This window comes from Symsagittifera roscoffensis, chromosome 8, assembly GCF_963678635.1.
Source record: "Symsagittifera roscoffensis chromosome 8, txSymRosc1.1, whole genome shotgun sequence".
NCBI classification, from domain to species: Eukaryota; Metazoa; Xenacoelomorpha; order Acoela; family Convolutidae; genus Symsagittifera; species Symsagittifera roscoffensis.
The window spans coordinates 34,167,637-34,190,526 of NC_087069.1; the positions used below are offsets into that span (position 1 = coordinate 34,167,637).

The following is a 22,890-nucleotide window of genomic DNA, read 5'->3' on the forward strand; positions in this document are numbered from 1 at the left end:
TCTACTTCAGCAATTTAAAAAATTTCCTTTTTCATTAGCAAAATTGAAGCGTTTAGCAAGAAAAAATTGGTTTAAAAAGCCTTATTCCTTCATATCCCAACTCACTCGGAAACAATATGTGAAACAAAACTACGAGCAAATAACTCCAACGCAGAGGCGGAGTTGAGCTTCGCACCACCTGCTTATATTACAAACATAACATGGCGAGCTAGACGACAAGAATGAGCAGCTAATCGAAGTAAAACAAAATGTCCAAGAAGAAAAATGCTGGATAAAACTCAATCAAACAAACTTTTCATATCAGGATTTGTCGCGAAAATGATTCATTTCAGAAATTAAACCATGTGAAGAAGGATTTTTGGCGGCCTTAACTAAAGATTACATCAACATTCACGAAGCGTTACCTAAGCATTCACGACAAAACTTGTACATGAGCGTAGCGCCATGATGCATGTCATACTTCTAGGTATGATCGTGTTGGTTAATGAATCCAAACGGATGGGATTAACCGGTCAATCCAGCGTGTTAATCTACTCTGACTAGTTTTTGATCTTTCGCTTACGTTTAAAGCGCTGATCAAAGCTTGGTGGTCTGTGATGACGGTAAAGTGTTTTCCATAAAGATAGCATTTTAAACGTTCGATGCCCCACACTACCCTGAGTAATTCTAGTTCGTTCACTGAACATTTTTCCTCTAGTGAATTTAGAAAACGTGACGCATAAGCAATGGCCACGCATCCTTCCGGTGAATGTTGTTCTGATGCGGTCCCGTGCCGGATGACAATGCCCTAAAAGCCTGAATGGAAAAATCTTTGAAATGACTCGGAGTTTCCGTCACCTCAGCGTGAAAATGTATTTTTACCAAAACAAATGACGCTAAATGAGGATACAAAGCTGATATAAAATGAACAGAAGCATTTCTAGTCGAAAAACCTTGAAATCCTGTGATCAAATTTGTTCTCGAAAAAAAAGCCTACTACCCGATCCCAATACACTTGCTCTCGGATAATTTCTTAAAGGAGCTAAGCCGCCGAAACAATTGGGATCCCCGATAATTAAAGACATGTTTTTACTAGAAAATCATGTGAAAAATTCTACTACATTTCATTTTCTGTCATTCACTGTCGGCTTAACTGAGATCAAGTCAAAAATGATTCTTGGTAAAAAAAAATGTTTTTATCCTTCCCGCCACGCCATCGTTAGCAATTACATGTCGCAAGGCAAGTGAGGTTGCGAGTGTTTTTTTCTTCGGATTTTCTCTATCAGACTGCTTAGTCGTTCCTATTCGCTGAATAGTTTTTGCACAAAATCGATGTCAAACAAGCATAGCCGGTTACTGTGCAACTAACACAGTATGTTCCGACTATAATTTTTTGAAAATTAGTCTCGTTTTTTTCTGTCAAGTAACAAAAAGAGCTGAACGAAAAAATCGAAATTAGGCATAATCGACCGTCATAGTATAATAGGCCAATTCGAAAACAGTTGCAGAAAAAGACTAAAAAAGGCCAAAAAAATTATTTTTCAATTTTTGATTCCCAAAAGGGCGTAAAACACCCCGAAAACCATCTTTTCTCGAGCAAAACTAAGTTTTCAAGGCTAAAATTAAGCTTAAATAAGCTTATGTAAGCCTGTAAGATGACCTTATTAACTCAAAATTGGTCCAAAAATCGAAAATTTCCAACCGGTTTTTCACGACAAAATTTGTAAAAATGTTCCAATCACTACTGAAAAGGCTGTAATAATATTTTTCCAATGCGTTTTACATTGTACACTATTTGAAAACTCAATTTTCTGCTACTTTGCAATCGATTTATTTTAGTATTGATGGCCTGAATTTTTCTACTCAATTCTTATTGGCTGAAAACAAATTCATAACAATCGTTCCCTCCATCACCAGGGAAGCCACCGCTTTGCTGTTAATATGACCAATGCAACTCGCTGAACCAACATGCAATTTTTGTTTAACAGTATAGATAAATGAAAATACTACAGGAAAAATTGAACATATGTTGTTATTTAACGCCACGTGGATATGTGGTTGAAATAGTCTATTGGACAATTCCAGTTGCCAAGAAATGTTTTCGTATTCATTTACCAACAGTCTTTATATTATGGCGACATTGGAAACATATTGCCGTTAAAGCTACAAACAATGGAAAAAAAATGAAGTAACATGGACTTGAAGCTCAAAAGTAAACAAGAATACATTCAAAATGGGAAATTTTTTTTCGAGGAGCATTGCAATACAAGCAGAGGACGTCCTCTGTTTTTTCCCGATATTGAAATTAGTCGAAAATCGGGCAAATTAGTTGCCGGTGGAGTTCCTGCAATTCACAAAGAACCTGAGGCTGACTCATGCAACTTGGATGTTTATCGGGCAATGAAATGTCTGAAGCAACCAGTGATTATTCTCCATAAACTCATCTACAGCCACAACCAATTCCATATGTGGCAACCAACGTATAACCCCGAAGCATGCGCTAAGCAACAGACTATTCCGAACTGTTCCCTCGAACACCGATCAAGTGTTGTTGGTTACCACGATTTCCTGCTATTCGGACCCGATTACGTGGTGATAATTGATGTATATGCACCCGTAACAGACGAAGAAGTTGAAAAGTTGAGAACTTCAAAGCCGAAACTAACGAGTCATCAAGTACTCGAACGTCTTGAAGAACAATGCCGTTCACAATTGGAGCTCAAATTAACGAGACAACGTAGATCTCTAGAACTTATTGAACGAATAGCCAAGACTGTCCAATCAGAAACCGAGACAGCGTCGAAAGCGACAACCGCCTTCAAACTGTTCAGATACATCGCATTTCCCAATAAGGACGAGAATTGTGGAATTTTTATTTTTAATGAAATGAGCGACAAAGGAGAAAAAATTGGAGTTATGAAAGAAAAAGATTTGGCTGATATCCAGTCATGGTGGGTTGAAAATATTAATGGATCAAACATAGACCAGTGTGAAACAATTCGAGGGGATGTCAACGGAGTGCAGCATGTATTATTCGCCATCTGGAGTGCCCTGGATCAGGATGATGGTCAAAAATCGGAACTCGAAATGAACAGACCTACATTTTATGTAGACCGTGATAACGTTGATGCACTTGTCAGTGAAATGCCAGAAGAAGTTCCCATGCACAGTATTTTGCAACTATTAAAGGGACCCTTATTGGGCTACTCTGAAGTTGTGAAGGTTAAATCAGAAATTGGAAAGTCAGTTAGTTCTTCTATTTTTGACACAGAGCAATTGGATTTGCAGTCGATTATTAAGGATATTCTTTTTGAGAAAACGCAGTTTATCTCTCTCCTGGAAACTTTTGCGAATGTGAGAAGTCTTACAACCAATGAAAAGTTGACCAACAAAGAGGCTTATTTTAAACGAGGAAAGAAACTTTTTGAAGCATTTAGTTTAAAAAGCGACGACTATGCTCGAATGTTTCCGACTTGTCCTAACCATAAATACGTCGATCTCCATAAAAGTCCAGTCGAAAGTGAAGAGCAAAGAAATAGAGCTGAAAATGATAAACAAAAACAGCAGGACTATGAAGCAGAAGTCAAAGTTTATCGAGCTCTTGAAAAATTGAAGGGTCAACACATTGTCGTGATCCACAGTTTGAAATACACACATTACCAATATAGAATGTGGGACTCCAATCACAGCGCAAAAGAATGTTCCAAGAGAAAAGAGCAGCCAACTTGCAAAAAAGGGTTGAATTCCGATGAAGGCGAAAACGATTTTGTTGTAATTGGACCAGACTACATTGTTCTAATTGAGGTGAAAAATGCAGAAGAGAAAGCATCCCAGGAGTCTATGTCAGATTTCGCAAAAGCTGCAGTTGAACAGATGGATAAGTTGCAGCACGTGATCAGAGGTATAGCGAAGGAGTCCATTGAAAAGGAGACTGTTCAGTCCGAGTCAGAAACTCAACGCGATAACAAAATAACTCCTTTCAAAGTTTTTCGTTTTGTAGCTTTCCCGGGCATCAATTCCAATTTGCCTGGCAGCAAGAGTGTCAACTATGCCAAAGAATCACTTCCGATGAAGTTGAAATGCATTTTCAGTAGCGATTTGGGCGACCTTGCAGTATGGTGGCAAACAAATGTAACTGGGAATTTTGACTCCTCGGTGGAGGATGTCCATGGAGACTTGGAGAAAGTGAAACACGTTTTGTGGACACTATGGGCAACAGAGGGTAGTAACTTTGACGGATCATCAGTTGGTTTGCAGAGTGATTTGATTGAGACAGATAGACGTCTAAGAGAGAGCGAGATAACTATGGTCAGCAAAAACAGCAAGAGGGCACTCTCTTCAAATGTTGAGAGAACAGAACACTTAGTCTCTGCAAGCGTAAGAGGAATCAACATTTTCAGCAGCATCCTGGGTATAACTCATATTACAAAAAACCAGCAGGAAGCTTTCGAAAAAGATTCTGCCAATTTAGTCATAACTGGATGCACGGGGTCTGGTAAAAGTTTGATATTAATAGCCAGATTTATACGACAAGCATTATTATCAAATAGTGAACTGAAAATGATCCTTCTGGTTTTTAATCAGCTGAAATTGGTCGAATACAAACGCATCTTCCAAAAAGCTCACATTGGTTTCATGGAAGGCTCAGAAGATGAATTCGATCTCAAGTTATGGCAAAGTAGAATAGGAATTATTCACTGCAATACCCAGAACAAGAACGCCAAATTAGTTAAACTTTTGAGCGAACTAACGAACCTAGTCACTTATGTTGATGATGCACATGCGTGTGCAATTGATCTCTCGTCTATGCAATGTGCGTGCATTGCAGTTGACTTCAATCAGTGTCATCTTCCGTATGACCAATCTAAACCGCTATGGAGCAACCAAAGGTGGAGCCATTTTGATCTGGTGACACTGACTAATAATTACCGCAGTACTTGGAACATTGTGACGAACCTTCAAAACTTGTCACAAGTGATAAGAGCTAAAGAAGTCCTACAGAAAAACTTCGCGGAGTACCCTCCACAGCTGTCACATGATCCCAGTCATGGTCACTTAATTTATGGACCACAGACTGACATTGACGTGATACACAATAGCTTTCAAACGAACAGAAAGAAACAACTTACTGAAGTACTGCGTGTTTATTTCAACAGAATCCCTCATTTCTTCGCCAAGTTTCGGAGAAAAGACTTCACTCGCAAATGTTTCATCATTGATCCAAACGAACACACTTTTTACAAGCAACTAGCTCAACAACTTAACGATTTTGGAGACAGTCTGTTTTGTGTTACTGTGAATGCACATGAACAGAATATCTATTCTACCGAATTCGCTACCTGTTTCATATGCGTAGTGTTCTCGAACATAGACACAAAGATGTTGCGCTCACTTTATAATGTGATTTCGAGAGCCCGAGCGTACTGCCATATTATAGTAATGACGGATGAAAAAACGGACAAGGAGCAACTCGTGGAGTTCCTCGATATATTCAAGGAGGCCAAAGTCAACCATATTGAGCCTTCCAAGGACTCCAAAATCAAGCAAAATAGACCTTCCGATGCCACAAGTGATGGCGTGTCTGCTATCAAATATCGCATGCTTGATATCGACTTGGATTGATTAAGTAAGTTTAGAAAATGATTTGCTCGAATTTGGAAAACAAATATAACCTTGGGAATCATAAAAAAATGCACGTAAAATATCATTCTAATCTGAGCTGAGGCAAGTATATAGACAACTAATATAGATAGCATGTATGTGACTGCTGTATGTGATGGATGTTTTATCGTCATTTAGATTATTTTTTTTTTGTAAAAATCCGGACCAGCATGTAAATCCGCAAGCGTGTTTGAAATGTACTTTTCGCGAATTTTCCTTCTAATTGATTTGTAAATTCAAGTAATTGTATTTGTGCCATTCGAGCAGAATGACTTCAAAAACTGCATGTCATTAACGAACTTCAATGCGAGCAGTTTTGGCGTACGACCTGTTGATTCTGAAGAATAACGGACTCATTAGCCAAAATGGACCAACTCGGTGGGGTCAAATTGAATTTTTTTTTTTTTTTTTTTTTTTAAGGTAATCAGAAGGTCAAAAGTATCATAGTAACCGAGGTTACAGTCATGAGTCCCTTCATCATGTATTCCAGTCAAAATCCTTGGAATTTTCTAGATATGGAAGTGATAATGATAAAAGAAGATGTCAAGTGTTTAAGTCCTTTTCATTTAAAATCGATACGGGTTACGCTTCTTCAATAAGAACACGCAACTCGACACGAGATAATATAATATACAAGTGTTACAAGTAAAAAATTTCGTCGAAAGTTATTTTGTCATTTATTGTTCCGAGTACGCAAGCGGCGTTCGCAATCTGTATTGCCAGGGAGATTCTCTGTTTTAAAAAGCTGCCTGCTCTGGGTTCCTCAGTGCATATGCTTAGGTTCTTACAAAGCTTGCTCAAAAAAACTTCTGTGCTGGGGCCGGCCGCGCCCTGAATTTCAAAAGCTAGCGGTTGAAAAAGATATCCATCATTTACAAGATCTTTATATTTGTCAATTTTTCGCTCTTCCGCTTCAGCGGCAGCCGTACCAGGGTTACAAACAGACCCGGCATTAATCCTACAAGGAGCTAAGGAGTCTACTACCGTTACATCCCACAAGAGCTGCTTACCATCAGCCCATGGAACGAGCGTCAAACCGTCTGGTCGCTTCTGATCGGTCCTGTAGAGGTGTCGTGGTTCTAAAACAGACGGAATGTGAGTAGATGATAGACTCTGCTTTATAAGGGCATTCAGGTTTGAATGCCTAGAGAATCTCCCTGCACTTTTGAGGCAAGAAAGACCATGCCAACCATCCTCGGTAACGTCTTTTCCGCACACGCATTTATGCCGTTCGCATATTTTTGATCCTAATCGAAGTCCTATCGCAATTCTGAGTTGTTGGTTCGACAGTTTTAACCTTAAATTTTTGCAGGGGATGACGTTCAACCATTGGGATCCAAATCTATCTTGGAACGCGTTGAACCTTTTCACGTCCGTTGGTTCGAGTGGTAAAATCAAGTCTGCAATTTCGCTGTCAAAAATTGGCTCCGTCCAATTTTTTTGGATTTCATTTTCCGGAGCCATTTCAATTTTTCCAAGGTCAAACCACCGTTTAAGCGCATCATCATAGGTTCCATCCACATGCTCCAAACCAAAGATTTCGCTCAAGGCATCTTTCGCTCCTACTGCTGAGGCTAAGAAAGCGGGTAAAGCGAGTAGACGAGCGGAAGAAACGCCCAAGCCACCTTTGGCTGCCGGCAGAACTGCTTGTAAAAACTGGTTATCATCCATTTTCACGTTAGTGACCTTGCATAACGAATTTCTTAGTAATTTATCGTAGCGTTCCAAAAAATCATTTTGCAAAAAACAAGGGCTCGTACGCAAAAAATATAGGAGTTTTGGCATGCTAAAGCAATTTTTCAGGAGGTAAAAACCATAATGGGCGTCTAGTTTGTCAATGACATCCGAGATTTTTTCAAGCTCCTTAATTTTTTCGTCGAGTAATTCTTTTCGGCAAAGTTCGCCGATTGGAGATCCTAAAATGAGGAGTTCTTCTTTTGTTTTTATTTTTATTTTGGGGCATATTTTTCGAAATTGTGTTAAAATTGAATTATACTGTGTACTAGTAGTCGGTCCCAAAAAACAAAGTTCACACTTCTCAGTGTTTAAACTCAGGCCGTAAATTTGTTCCGATTTCAGAATGTTTTTAAGGTCCCGGAGTACTACCTTATAGTCGTCGGCTAAATTCCCATCATCTAAATACCAGATGTTAATTTTCGACTCCAACTGTTTGACTAGTGTATGAATTGTTTCCGCAAAAAGGGGTGGGGCTTCAGGATCACCTTGCTGAGTTCCGTCTTCTGACATTATGACAGAGCTTCCGTAAAAAAGGTAACTAGGTTTAGCATACGCGCAATGGGTGTAATTATATAATTCGGGGCGATTTGAAAAAACATGATTCAGCATTGTTTCTCTGTTTAAAGAGTTAAAGGCATTCTTAAAATCTAGTTTTAAAAGAACAGTACATTTTGGATTGTCGTCGCGTTCAATTAGGTTTCGAAACGAGTGCGCAGCTATTTCTGCTCCTCGTTTGGTACCGCATCCTACCTGTACGTTTCCGAAAAAATTTTGTCGCTCGGAGAGGGCCTTGCTTCCAGCGCATTTAGACGCGATACGTCTCAGCGTGTTGCCTATGGCAATCGGTCTCAACCCTCCGTCTATTTTTATGAGGGCGATAAGCTTTGCGCCAAAAAAGAAAGGTCTTAGTGGTTCCGGTATTTTGCCATCTCCAATGAGGTTTATCAGCTTAGTAAGCGATTTCAGAAAATTAAGTCCTGCACTGCCATTCGACTTACTAACAAGATCTTTAAAAATTTGAGGAAATATTTTATCACGACCTGCTGCTGATCCGTTTGGAAAGGACATTATCGCTTTGTATAGGTCGAAATCGGTTACGAAAAAACTATCCAACTTTTCTGGATTTGGAGCTGCAAATTTGGCTCGCTGCGGGTGCTTAGATAACAATTTTTGATAGTTATCAGTTGAAAAAGGAGCTATTTTGTCATCCGAAGCAGCAAGCCTTATTCCTCCCTTTACATTTCCTTCATCGAGCTTACTACTTATTAACTTTATTCTCTGCTCGAGGTCACTCAGAGGCGGGCTTGAAACTTGGGGATGGGGTTTTGGAAGTGACACGTCATTTGCTCGAATTTTTTTATTTATCAAAGAGCTCATGCTTGTGGTCTGTTTGCGTCCACTTCTTTTCGGTTGCTCCAAAAAAAACAAGAACGACGTTAAAAAAATTAGCCATTTTGTAACATCTTCTACATTGTAGACGATGTCATTTATTTTGTCCGACAGATTTTCCGCCAAGGGAACACGCGAGTCTTTTGGTACTCTCTTGAGTACTCGGACATTTGAGATGGCTGTATTAACATAATTGTCTAGCACTAAATCATTACCTATTGTTGCTTTATTAACAGATTTTACATCAACGCATAAAGGACACTGAAACCATTGGGTTTTCTTAGAGTCGCTAAGAGAAATATTTACACAACTGATATGATACCAACTAGAACAACAATCACATTTAATCCAATTTATCAGTCCTGAAAGTTTTAAGCAATCTTTGCTTGTACACTCTTTGTTGTTTTTCCTCATCTTGACGCAGCATAAAGGTAAAAAAAGGATTTTGACTGGACTTTAGGGGACTGAACTAACCCATGATAAGCGGTTAGTGGGAATTTTACAAATCAGCAAATAAAAAAAAAAGACAACTAAATTAATTTAAAAGGTTAAAAGGTTAAAAGGTTAAAAATCAAAAACAAGGAACAATCTCACCCGAGCTCAGTAGGTTCAGCGGCGCACCACCAGACTTCTCAAGCCAGTTCCAGTTCACCACCTCCCCACAGAAAGCCACTTGACAGACCTGTCTCTAAAATCCCTCAGAGGGCGCTCCACATACAGGCACAAACATCAAACATAACAAATCTATTTAATAAGTTTATCACAACAATTAGGCTAAGAAAATTAAAATATAAGAGATATAAGAAAATTAAAATGTTAATTCAAACGTTTTCGCACATTTTGTGCATCATCAGGATTTAAAAAATTTTACAATAAATACAAAACGTCTTTATTGTCCCATCAAAGATGGCTTAAAGATAGCTATATATATTTTTTAGGTCACTAGGTGCTATTTTTATACTGTTTTTTTTTATGTTTTTCATTTTTGATTTTATTTCTGTTTGTACATTTTGGATTGTACGTTTACGGTTTTCCTTTTTTAGACTGATGATGATTGTAATCAATCGAAAACGTTCTCTTAACTTACTTTGATTGTTTTTCCTGAGCAAATTACAAAACGATCAAATATCTGAAAAATGAGAAAATTGTCTAAATATGCTTTAAATTTTTTTTGACCAATCAAATTTAAACACCTGTAATTACATAATACAACCTTATGTATTGCAAAGGTGAGCCACTTCTGAAATCTAGAATAATAATAATAATAACAAAGGATTTAGGAATATAATCCAAGGGTTCGCATAAAACCCAGTCATTGCATTGTTCAAAGTTTAGTTTTCAGTTATAAGTGTAAGTTTCTTCAGGTCTCTACAGTTGTTGCATTCGCATAAAATGCGCCAAGTGCATGTGTCTGATTCGTTGTATCGAGTTTTGAAAAACTTTGTGTACATTCCTAGAAGTCTGTTTTTGCATTCTGGGTCAAACAATATGTCACATTTGAAGTATTCGTTGTACAGATTAGCAAGACGACATACCCGAAACCAGAAATCCGACTCGCACTTCTTCAGACGCATTTGTTTGCAGACAAAATTTCGTGTCATTTGAGCTCTTCGGTTTCCAACGTCAGTGATGCTTACATGACTTCTCCAGTCGATGTCAACTTTTCCAGCTAGTATTTTTGCAAACAGCAGTCCAACATGAAATTCTTGGTATAGAGACAAAGGAAGGATGTTAAGTTTCACGAGTTTGTCTTTATAGGAGATATGGCTATTGCTTGTCATGAAAATCCACGAGATCTCTTTCCGCTGCACACTTTCTATGATTCCTAAGTCACCTTTTGATGGTTTCCAGATAGCTGAACCGTAGCACAGAATTGGCACAACAGATACATGCGTTTTTTCTGGTCGCGAAATTCGCCTTTGAGAGATTCCTTTTGAGTACGAAGAGAGTGTTTAAAGCTTTTTCAGCCCTCTTTTTTGCGTGTTGCGTCCAAGAGAGCGTGTCGATTATCAGCATCCTGATAATCGACACGCTCTCTTGGACGCAGCCCTAACTGTGGTTTCGAAGCCCTAACTGGCGAGTGCAATCGTAGCCGATCCTTTGATACAGAGGATTTTACTTTTCCTCAGGTTCATTGACATGCAGTTTTCCTCGCACCACCTCCAAAGTCTCCTAACACCTATGTTGGTGCCGGTATCAGTGGGTTTTTGGTACCACCCACATGTGACATTTTTCCTGAAACCACGTTGACAGTTGAGTTCAAAAAGGCCAAAATACAGTTACTATCAAGTTCTTCTATGGTGAAGTACAAATTTGGATGCAAATTATTGACAGCCTCAAGGACTACCCCAGGATCGCCTTGACAAATGTGGACGACATTGTTAGAACAATATCGTCCACATTTGAAAAACTTTAACACCATTCTCAGTCCGATCTGCTTCTTGTTGATTTTTGCAAGTAATGCAAAAACATACAGTTTCAGCGATGTCTGCGTATTTGGATTCCGATTTGTTACCACACCCTATTTTTTCCCTTCAAATCGATATGTAACCTTTTTCTGACATCCAGGGCACTCTTGTTATCCGCACTTAGCACAGTCATTTTTGGGGATTCTTTCATTAATGCAGGTTCGTATTCTTTGAGCCACAAAGTGGCCGTATTACTCCAAGGGAGGCGCGTATTGCTAAACTGTCTTTTTGCACATACCACAAACCATTGCATTTAAAGTGGACCTTACTCACTGCCAAATTCAATAGTTTTTTCATAGTCTTGCGAGATATTTCCGGAGAGTTGACTTTCTTATATATTCCTCCGGGCTATTTCAACAGCTTTTTTGAGCGGGACATTGGTGTAAAAAATCTTTATATCAAGGGATATTATACTCTTACCAGAGTCCAATTCCGTTTTCTCCAAGATCTCTTGGCCATTTGAGTGTTCGTTTCTATGTTTGCCTCTCAATTTCATTAAATATTTTGCCAATATTTTATCTAGGAGGTCATAAGAGCTGCCAGAAAAAAAAGGACAGCACAAGTGGTGTGACTTGTTTGTGAACTTTTGCTAATTCATACATTCTAGCCGGCTGCGTCCCCGTTGATCTCAACCTACTATACAGCGCTTCGCTTATCTCGTCCTTCTTTTCCATGGCGACTAATTCTTTGTTTATGTCCTTTTCGATTTTTAAGATCACGCTGTCCGTGAGATTCTTCTTCTCACTAAATTGTTCTGTCTGTAAAAAAATTTTCAATTTCATCTTATATGTCTTCTTTTTCATTACACAAAAACCAAGCCCCCTATCAAATGGCACTGCCAGAAGACCGTTGTCCTTCAAATACTTTCTGGCTTTTTCAACACCTTTGTCAGAGGACTCTGTTTCACATTCTTTGCATATCTCTTTGCAGCTGCTTCGATCTCACATATTTTTTCTCCGGGTATTCTTTTTAGTTCCAGTTCAGACAAAAAAACTATCAATGTCCGCAAGAAAATGAATTTCTAAGATTCTGACTGAAGTTTCATCAAGTTTTTTAATGGTCTATCCTGAATTTCCAGTTTTTTGATGGTCTATCCTGTGTGGGCTTACCAGGTTATTGACACTACACCTTGCTTGCAGGTTGAGATAGAATATTACCGAAGGCCACCACTTCTCATCTATACTTCTCACTACCTCCCTTGCTTTTGCTAGGTTACCCGATGCCTTAGCCCTATCCGCATTTGCCTGGCTTATCTCAGATCTCAAGAGCCTCAGTTGAAAGCTGTGCATCCCTTGATCCGAAAAAACGCCGTTATGAGGCACGCGAAATCGTAAAATTTCTGGTATAATGTTGTTATCAAGACATTTTCTCAGAAATTTAATTCTCGGGAAACTGCTATTAAATTTAATAAATTATTCTAAATAGTCTAACTCAATTTTCCAGGTGAGCTTTATTTTCAGGATCAATCTAAGGAAAGGTGGTGGCAGCAAAATTGCGGTCATTTCTTTGCATGTCACGAGCACTTAAAATCATGTGGCACTCAGCAAAGAAAAAACAGCCCCAACAAAATCTTACCACTTATTGGTCGTTCGGCTCCAGCTGAAGGTCCCCAGCCAACACCTCCGCTCTCAGCGCTTTTGTCTGGCGGCGTTCCTGCAATGGTTTCTCGGTCTGGGCCCGTATCTTTGAGAAAATGCCTAGCGGGTGGTCTCGTTGGCACAGCACCACCCTAGTGACTTCAACTCCAATTCGCTTGGCTGGTGCAGTTGGAGATACTCTCTGAGGACCGCAGGTTTCTGTCTCTTGCTTCTTGAGATAAGGTTACCGGTTACCTTTATGACGATTATCTCTGTCTTCCGCGGATCCTCAATATTATCGGGAGTGCCCGTTCTCCTGCAGTAAGCAATTATTTGTCTTCGCTTCGATTGTAGATACGCCAGTAGTTCATCAAGTGGGCAGGCCGTATAACTGATAGTGCGATGAGAGGACATGCTGCTGTTCAGCACATCGTCCCAGAGGATACCCGGCTTTTTGGCTAGAGGTGGCTGTTTCAATAATACCTGTAAATTCTTTCCCCTGTTTAAGGTATTGGGGTCCAAAGAAAAGCCGGGAACTGCGTGTACCTTCTGCTGCGTCTCTCTCCATTCCTCTAGCTCAAGATCCTTCAGGCTGTGATAAAGGGATCTGGCAGCTACAATCATCACCGTTTACAATCATCACCGTTATGTATTATGTAAAAAAGCGGGAGCAAAACTCTGCACAAATGGTAGAGGAAAAAAAATCGAATCAATGACTGTTCTCCTTAAAGGAATATAATAATTGGCTTATATCTTATCGCTAAAAAGTTTTTTAGATTTTAAAAAAAATGGTTGTAAGAAATTTAAAATGTTAAGTAAAAAAAAATGTCGCACATTTTGTGCATCATCAGGATTACTTTTTTTAACAATACTTACAAAACGATCGAAGGTCTGAAAAATGAGAAACTTGTCTAAAAACGATCTTAAGTTTTTTGACCTATCAAATTTCATCAGCTGTAATTACATAATAAATTACCCAAACATTAATACATTAATAACATTTTCCTGTAAATTTCTGATAATTTTTAGTTTTTTGTTCTTTCATGGTTATAAAATTTCAATTTGGGAATATTTTCAATTCTGACAAGTCATTTTTTTTTAATTTCAGCCATATTATACATAGAGTAAATTTTAAGTATTATTTCACGGCTCCTGATTCCAAATTGAAGTGTCGTGATTACCTTTAAATTTTCGATTTAGGCATGCATGACACGTAATGATTTTATTTTTCGCTACAACTGAATGAGCTAAAATAAAAAGCTGAGCTACTCATAATGAGGAGAAAACGCTGAACTAAGCAGATAACGAATTAAAAGAACAAACGTGAAGATCCGAAAGCATTCTAGAAAGTAGCAATTGTGATGTTAGAATCGTTACTGTGCTTTTTCAATCGGGAAGGCTGAGAGGCAAGATTGAACCTTTTCTTGGTGCTGAAGAGCGAGCTTAGTTGGTGAAGATCAGGAATCCGGAAGAGTCTTACAGTGAGCTGAGAGACTATAGTTTTCAACAACTCTTACCTTCCTGGAATGTCCTAAACTGAAATTCATTAACATCTAATTCATTTTTAGATAATGAGAAGCTAGGGGTTAAGGGAAAGATTTGATCAATCTCCGATGGATTTGATGATAACTGAACAAAAACACTAGTAATATGTTAACAAAGAAATAGCCCTTCTTTAGGAGTGACCTCGTTAACTGGGGATATTGAGACCCAGCTATGAGTTCACTATTCTTGCAAGTAATTTGGTGAATTTGAGCGGTTTGACCGAAAGCTTTTAAGTTGTAACGACTTTGTCGACCCGATGTTACGTGAACCACACGTTAAACTGACTATGGTAGAGACGGTAAAAAACATAAGAAGCCGTGTTTAGACGCTAGCCAGCCGTTTTAGAACCTAGCTTCAATTTCCGTCTGTTTGTTCTTTCTGGGCAATTGTTAGAAACGTATAAATCCAGAAGCGGTGGAAATTTATTTTTTCACCATTTTTCCGTCAAATTTATCTGTTAGTTTACGAAACACCAAGTAGCAAAAAGCTTGAATGTAAATTTGAAAATGCATTAAAATTGTGAATTCGAATAAACGTTTTTTCACAGTTTTCGAATCTTCAGGTTTCAAAAAACTAAACCATCTGTACAAAATGATCAAAGATGAAAAAAAGTCATGCACGTCATGATTTCAAAAGTTTGACTAATCACAACTTTCCAATTATTACTAAAATTATGTAACAATTATTATGTAACATTTTCAATCTTTTAGTCTTAAATTTCTAGGAACTTTTCACTTTTTTCGTTTTTACAGTTTTGTTTTGTCGCAAAATTCATGCTGAATGTAATTTTTTTCAATGTTTTTGTAATAGCCAAAAATTTTCGACTCTGGAAGTATAGCCTTAGTGTCAGCTCTCTACTTCTAAACTCGTCGCGCGTCTTAATTGCTGGTCTCTCTTTCCTAAAGTGCAGCGCCTCTAATGTTATTAATTTAATGCTGGTTAAGGCCTGGTAGGTTATATTCCAACGAAACGCCGACTCACCACCATCACTACCACACTGAATTTAAGTGCAAGTATCTTGATTTTGATGGGTCTTTTTCTATCGAAACGAAGAGTATGGCCGATTTTTGTTTGAAATTTCAAAGCGTTGCGGCTACTTTTGTGGTCAAATTTAAGCGCGAACTCTAGGTTTTACTCTTTAAAAAGCCATTTTTCAGTGTACATTTTGGACAACATTCCATTGGAAATTCAGAAAAATTTTTACATTGACCGAGAGCAACTTAGCAGAGCCACCATCTTTGTTAGTATCAGTATTTGGTTTCAATGACTGCCAATGTAATCTGGGTGTGAGAATGCTAGTTCTCCTCATCTGCACAAGTTTTGCCTGGTATTGAAATCTTTCCTGCATAAGCGGAGTACAAAGTTTGTTCATTCAACTTGAAATATTTTCAGCAAATATGGAAACATTCAATGTAAATTTTTCGGGAAACTGACGGATGTTACTTATTCACGCGAAGTAAAAAAACCAAGTGCAGATGAGGAAAACTGGCATTTTTAGACCCGGATTACCTTGTTAAGTCATTGAAAAGAAATATTGATACTTTCACAGATGGTAGCTCTGCTCATATGCTCTCGGTCGATATACAATTTTTATTGAATTTCGAAGGAAATGTTGTCCAGAAGTTACTTGAATACAAGCATTTTAGAGAGTAAAATCCTGCAGTTGGGCTTAATTTTTTCGACTAATGTAGCTTGCTGTTTTACAGCATATACACCCTAGACAGAAACGTGGAAAAACATTACGATGAAATCATCAAGATTGCTTCTCGCCTATTTTCTCAACAACAGCTCGCAAACAAGGAAAATAACCTAAGAACACGCTGAACAAAGGTTTTTGCAGATTTGTGCATCTTCAGGTTTTTAAGTTTCAAAACTGAAATTTACAAAATAATCATAATAAGTGCACAACACATCATTAAATTAAAAGTTAAAAAATTCACCAATCAAAATATCGCAATTGTCTGTAAAAAAACTGAAACAGTTTCTACATAACCAGTTTTAAAATTAGCCGCAAACTTTTCTAGCTTTCAATGTGTTTGTTAATACATTTTAAAAATTTGGCCAATTTTTTAATTTAACTTGTGTGCTATTTTAATGTTTTTTTTTCGCCGAAATTTTCGATTCCTGAAGTATAGCTTTTTTGTCAAATCCCTACTTCTGAACTCATCATGATTAAAATATGCCGGCCTGTCTTTCCGAATGTGCTCTGATGTAAAAAACTTAACACTATAATTAACACACTGCCTTATAAGCTGTGCTCCTCAGTCCTTGTGACAAAATGGAGGACAGTTTGGCATACATAGTTGAATTTGCTCAGACAATGCGCTCGTCTGTACACCCCATTTGACTTCAGTTCACTGGAAGTTGAGGCTTTTGCAGATGGATCACAAGTTTTCGATTTCCACGTCGTGAATATGATTTGTGCGATGATGATATCGCGCTCATTTCTTTGTTTATATCTGAATGTGTTTCCCCCGATAATGCACCATCATTATGGGTGGTGAATCAAGACTTTTATCAGAGAGCTATCCTTTCTTAGCTTGTTTTTCTTAGCTTGTTGTCAAGGGCTTGCGTTAACGAGAAGACCAGTTTTCTCGATCTTAGTTATCTAACAACTGTTTACGGCTAATTTCCATAGCTTGAACAAAATTTATCCAAATGGTCGTGGTGCGGAAAACACGGTGAAGTGTTCCTTGAACTACACTTTTCTTGTCCTAAAGTTTCGTTAAAGTACCTGTTTTTGTTTGTTTCTTATACTATTCACAGTTAATGTTCCTGTTTATGTCATTGTTAAAATGTAGATTCAAAAACGCCAGCTTTCCAGATGGTTTCGATGTTTCTATACAGAACTGTAGACTGGGATGTAGTAGGTTGGCTGCCGGCAACACGTTTTTAGGTTCACTTTTCACTGTCTTCTTTATATCATCAAAGTCAAGGAGAAAAAGTATAGCTTGCTGAAATTATTCCTGTTTCTCCCTTTTCGCAACGCAACTTTTTCAGTACCAGACTATTTTACCTATGTTACTGTCCTCATTTAAAAAAAAATTCATCGCATTTTACGTGATATCAGTTCATACAGCTTTCACATTCTCGCCTTTTGACCTGTACGTGACCTTATTATTGCACTCAACACATATTCCATTGAGATCTTTTTCGGGCGTTTACAGTTCAAGAACAACCCTCATTAGTGCAGTTTTGTACTACTTTTGCCAAAAATTTACTTAAAATACGGCAAGAGATGTCCCCATTGCTAAACCGTCTTTCTTTCAAATATAATTGACTAATTGCCATATTCAACAGTCTTTTTAAAGTTTTCCTTCAAAGCTGTTCTGTGCCACACCACAAAGGAGTAGTACTTGTAGTGTCGCGCAGAACCAACAATTTTTACCGAGCCAATGACGATGAGCTGACAAAACATATCGAGACAAAAAGCATCAAACGTTTGCTTTCTTCTTCTTCAATGGAGAAGTAACACCAACCTACACGGACAGGATCAGGGCTTTTTAATGCTGCAAAAAAAGCTGCTCTAAAAGGGCTCAGAACTCGATCAAAAGCAGCTCGAAACAAATTTGATGCTGCACCAGAGTGCAGTTTTGGACCTCGATTGCTAAATATTTACAAAGAAAAGGTTGAAAGATTGGGTGCAACAAAAAAGGAAAGTAGGAGCTAGGAGGAAGATTGGGTGCAGCCATCGGAAAGTAGGAGCTAGGAGGAAGCAAGGCGGAATCAACACGCGAACAGACGCTGAAGGCACAGTAAGTGTCAGCAACACGAAGTCAGGAGGGAGATAAATGAGAAAAAGGTCTTTGTGCTCTGCGCGTTTTATATTTCATGTCCTACAAAACAAGTTTAGTTCTCAACGAACTGTTTTTTGACAAACAGTGCAAAAGTTTCAGCTGAAATTGAAGAGGACGAAGCAATCCAGGGCTAACGAGAACAGAAACACATACGAGGAGGAAGCAGCCAAGGCCCGATAACCGGACAAAAGGAACAAAACTTGAATTTTCAAACGCGTTTTTCTCAAATTGGGTTAAGATTAGAAAAAAAGTGAAGAGAACAAAAGTTGCTTAGAATTTCATCAAAATTAATATGGTTTCTTCGAAATTCTCAACCAAAATTTTACCCCAAAAATGGGTCATTTTAGCTTTTTCAATTAATCAAGAACTACACTGAAACAACTTTGTTAATTGATGAGAAAATTATATCACAAGAAACCTCCTACATAGCCCAACAAAGTTTAAGAAGACTTAAATCTCCATAAACCAGTATGAGAGAAAAAGTTATTACTTGATAGTCAAAAAATGTGATTTTTACTATATAAAACCCAGAATATCTGTTTAAAAACAAGTTTTAAATACTTTGCGCAAACTTTTGGAGATTTAAGTCTTCTTAAACTTTGTTGGGCTATGTAGGAGGCTTCTTGTGATATAATTTTCTCATCAATTAACAAAGTTGTTTCAGTGTAGTTCTTGATTAATTGAAAAAGCTAAAATGACCCATTTTTGGGGTAAAATTTTGGTTGAGAATTTCGAAGCAACCATATTAATTTTGATGAAATTCTAAGCAACTTTTGTTCTCTTCACTTTTTTTCTAATCTTAACCCAATTTGAGAAAAACGCGTTTGAAAATTCAAGTTTTGTTCCTTTTGTCCGGTTAATTTTGAATCAGCACTGTACAACCGTTTGCCGTTTTCTGAAAACTCAAGTGGTTGAAACCCCTAAAACATTATCAGAAAACTTGATCGGCACGTGAAAAATTGGCAATGGGTCCGAAGAATTCATTCATTAACAAATTTATTGAAACGCAATTCCCATCTGATATCCTAAGGCTTTTTTCAGAATTGAAAATACGTTCAGCCATATAAAAATCAAGATAGGTTGGTTTCGTGCAAAACCAGACCCTGTCGGGAAGTTTGCATTTTAAATTCTAAATAGGTTTCATAATTCATGGTGCTCAAAATGATATTCCTAAAAATTTTGAGAAAAAATATGGAAAACTAAAAAACATCGAGTAAAATTGTATATCGAAAAGAGGCTGCGGCAAAATCAAATCAAAGAAATTGGGAAGAAATCTAAGCAAAAGAGAGGTAGAAAAAAACGAGAAATAATCAAAATATCAAACACGATACTTGGCTGTGGTTTTGACAGAGGGTTGGTTTTTGTAGTTTGACGCGGATATATATAATACACCTTGGAGTAGTCACGGTTGCTTGAAAAAGTTCGATTTGAACCCTAAAGTATTTTGTTTTTTAGATTTAAAGATTCGGTAATTTTTGAGTCATCATCACTTGATTCCGGGCTATTCAAAATTTTACTGGTTGTCCTGTGTTTCCCCGTTTTAACATCGCTAATATTAGCTGAACCAAATTTTTGATCTTCTCAACTTTGTTTCTATAGGCTGGCCGTTTAATGTTAAAAATTGTATACAACGAGTTTCTACCAGTTGTCAAGTCGTTTTTTGTAGTAAAATTATTACTAAAAAAGATGTCAGGTCTCCGACATGATAATTCTCAAATAAATTTTAGTTCATTTTCATCCTTTTTCCTTAAAAATACATCCAATTCCCTACAATATTCCTGTACTTCCGATTCTCTTCACTATCAAAAACTTTCGCTAACGAAAAGAATGGCAACGCAGGATGTTGAAACAACTGGAGAACCATTCTTTTCATAAGCAAAATATTTAGCGAAAACGAGTCTAGTTCAAAATTACTTTTGCCCCCATTTTTCAATTGTGACATTCCTGTTGGGTCCTGAGTTCTTACTTTTGCACACAGGTTGCACTGAATACTTCCTTATTGATTAGAACTGAACCCATAATTTTTTGACTACTAGTTTAAATTCACTCTATTTGATATACAAATTTGATACCTCTATTTTTCCTTTTCCTCAAGAAAGATGTTGATAATTATAAGTGTGTGTATATAAGTTTACTCAATTATATCTATCAATTAAGATGCTAATCACGGGTGATTTCCATTTTATTTGTTCGGCAATAAATCTTTCGATAAACTATAATGCAGCTCAGTCGTGGAAGGAAACACTCCATTTTCAAATAAGGGAATAGTGTAGGAACTTAAAATTTTCCTAAAGGAAATAAGTCGTGCTAAAAGCCTTTTTTTCAGAATTTATGAAGTCTGAGAATTGACATCATTAAATAACGATAAAAACACCAAAACAAATGACTTATCAGGTAGCAGAGTTTCATTATATACAATTGAAGGCATTACTTGACAAGCATATAGATACAAAGCTGAGAAGATCCATAATTTTGCTCTGCTAATTTTAGCGAAACTTAAAAAAAGGGGAATTCCGGGACGATCTGTAGAAAACGATTCCATTCACTATTGCACTTCTTGAAAAGGTGTGTTTTCTTTCGAGATTAAGCTGGATCATGGTTTCATTGGTAAATAAACAAATTGGCAATTTCCCGTGACGAGCAACTTCTTCTTTGTTTGCTATAACTATCTATGTAATTATTATAAGTTTAAGATGTCTATCTGGCTGATGAAAAATTCCTTAGGAGAATCCAAACTTTAAAGGATTTTTTTATCGTTTATTCGTCTCCAAGTATGCTTTTTGCTTCGATCTGCATCTTCAAGTATACTTCTTTTCCTCCCTTATCTGGGTTGTAGAGTGGAAAAAGACTTCTGATATACTCTGCTACGGTTTTGGCTGGCGCTAGCTCCGGTAACAACAAAATGTGGTGCAAACTTGGAGGCACCGAAAAGGGGCTCTGGGCAACATTCAATTACAACCGCTTCCAGATCGAGTCCTTCGCTAAGTTCTCATCATTAAGCTTTTCTTTCAGCTTTTTCAATCTACTTCCCAGAAATTACTCTTTCATTCTCCGTCAGAATGAAGTCGCTCACTACTTCAAGAGTTTTTAATATACTTTTGTAAATTTTTAAGCTTTTCTCCATCCGGTGGTGTTTATCGTTGGAGTTAAAATGCTGACCCCATCTTGTCGCCATTGTAGTTCGACGCGGGTATCACGGCGAGTGCAGCCGCTAAGTTGGAAGTAAACAAATACAAATACCCATACACCTTGAAATAGCCACAGATAATCACAGAAGTTTGCCAACTGGTTTCGAGAAGCTCAAAGTCTTACTGATTTCCCCAATTTCCTCTCTAATATCGCTAAAAATAGCTGAGCAAGCTTATGGGCCTCCTCAGCTTCGCTTTTATATGCTTGTCATATACTCCTGACAATTATATTGAATGATTTTCAACGAACGACAAGTCGTTCGTCTCTGTGTCATCCTCTTCATTTGATGCTGTCAGTTTTTCTTATAAATTGAAGTTTTAACAGTTATTTGTCCTCAAAAACGCTTCCGATTCCCTAGTGAGTTAGGTCTGGGGTGTATAACTCATAGAGTAATTTCGGATAGGGTACACCGTCTGCTCGTCACGCTATCTTATTTTCGGCCGGATAGATTCGTGCAACTTCTTAGTCTAATACCGATCCTAATCTTACTCTTATACTATCTAGTCTCAGGTTGTTTAACTAGTCTCTGCTAGGCTCAATAGATCTAGGGTATACTGGTTTATTGCGGCTGCTGAAGTGCTCGGGAGAGTCCAACTAATTTCTAAGTTAAATTCAAATCTCTCTGGTGCTGAAATTACAAGTAACTTCAGCATTTACAAATAAGTGGGTTGCTAGTTAGATGGATCATGATTGGTTAATATTAAATACTTTACATTGGTAAAACATTTAATTTATCCAATCATAATATATAGTTTAGATCAGGTTCCACCCATCCGGGTTTTACAGAGTTTTTTAGAACAGTTTTTCTGTAATTCAAGGATGGATGATGGACGTTGGTATTTGGCGAACATCATTTTTCTTTTGTTTCCTTTTTGTTAAGGAAGTTCCAGGGATCTGGAATTGAGGACACAAGTCGTTGTGTTCTTCTTGTGACAACGACTGAGTCTCTGCAACAGCATCAATTCTGGTTTCAGAATGGTTGGCTATGTCAGGTTTTTCTGTTCTTCGGAGAGAACTTCTTTTGTGTTTGACCTAGCTCGGGAATGGCGTGGAGATTGTGCGTGGAGGGGATGCCTGGTTACTCGGATCTGTACGTATACTTGAACATCGAGGTGGTCATTGGTCTAGTTCAATGAAGTCCTTTTCTGCGAAGTCAAGTCGTACTCTAAATCCTTTGAGTTGTGATTGTGAGCGGCATATCGATTGTAGTTGGTCATTCTCTCTCGAGTGTAGTGGGGTCGTCTTGTCTTTTGATGTTCGTCCTTGGTGTTGTATTCTGATCTATATATTGCATCATGTGATTTTACATTTTATAAAACTTTTATTAATTTAGTATTTTTTAATTATGATTTTAGTTAGTTGTTTTCACAAAAGCTTTTTGTTTTAGTTCGGTTATTTTGAAGAGTTACTCACCCTTGAGTAGCTCTTATTAAAAATAAAGGTGTGGTCACAAAGCGTGGATGTAGCGCGGTGGGTTAGGCCGGCTATAGAGCATGCTCAGGACGTCCTTTCCTGGTGGGTTAGGCCAGGTGTGGGAGTATGTTTTCA

The 22,890-nt window shown here is 37.7% G+C and overlaps 2 protein-coding genes across 3 annotated transcripts in view; one reads left to right on the forward strand and one right to left on the reverse strand.

Moving 5' to 3' along the window:
- LOC134852992 (inactive selenide, water dikinase-like protein) overlaps window positions 1-22,890 on the forward strand; it is a 304,439-nt gene that overhangs the window by 51,313 nt on the left and 230,236 nt on the right. The window lies entirely within an intron of this gene.
- Window positions 1-22,890, reverse strand: part of LOC134853073 (uncharacterized) — a 150,289-nt gene that overhangs the window by 4,471 nt on the left and 122,928 nt on the right. The gene's annotated exons all lie outside the window — the stretch shown is intronic.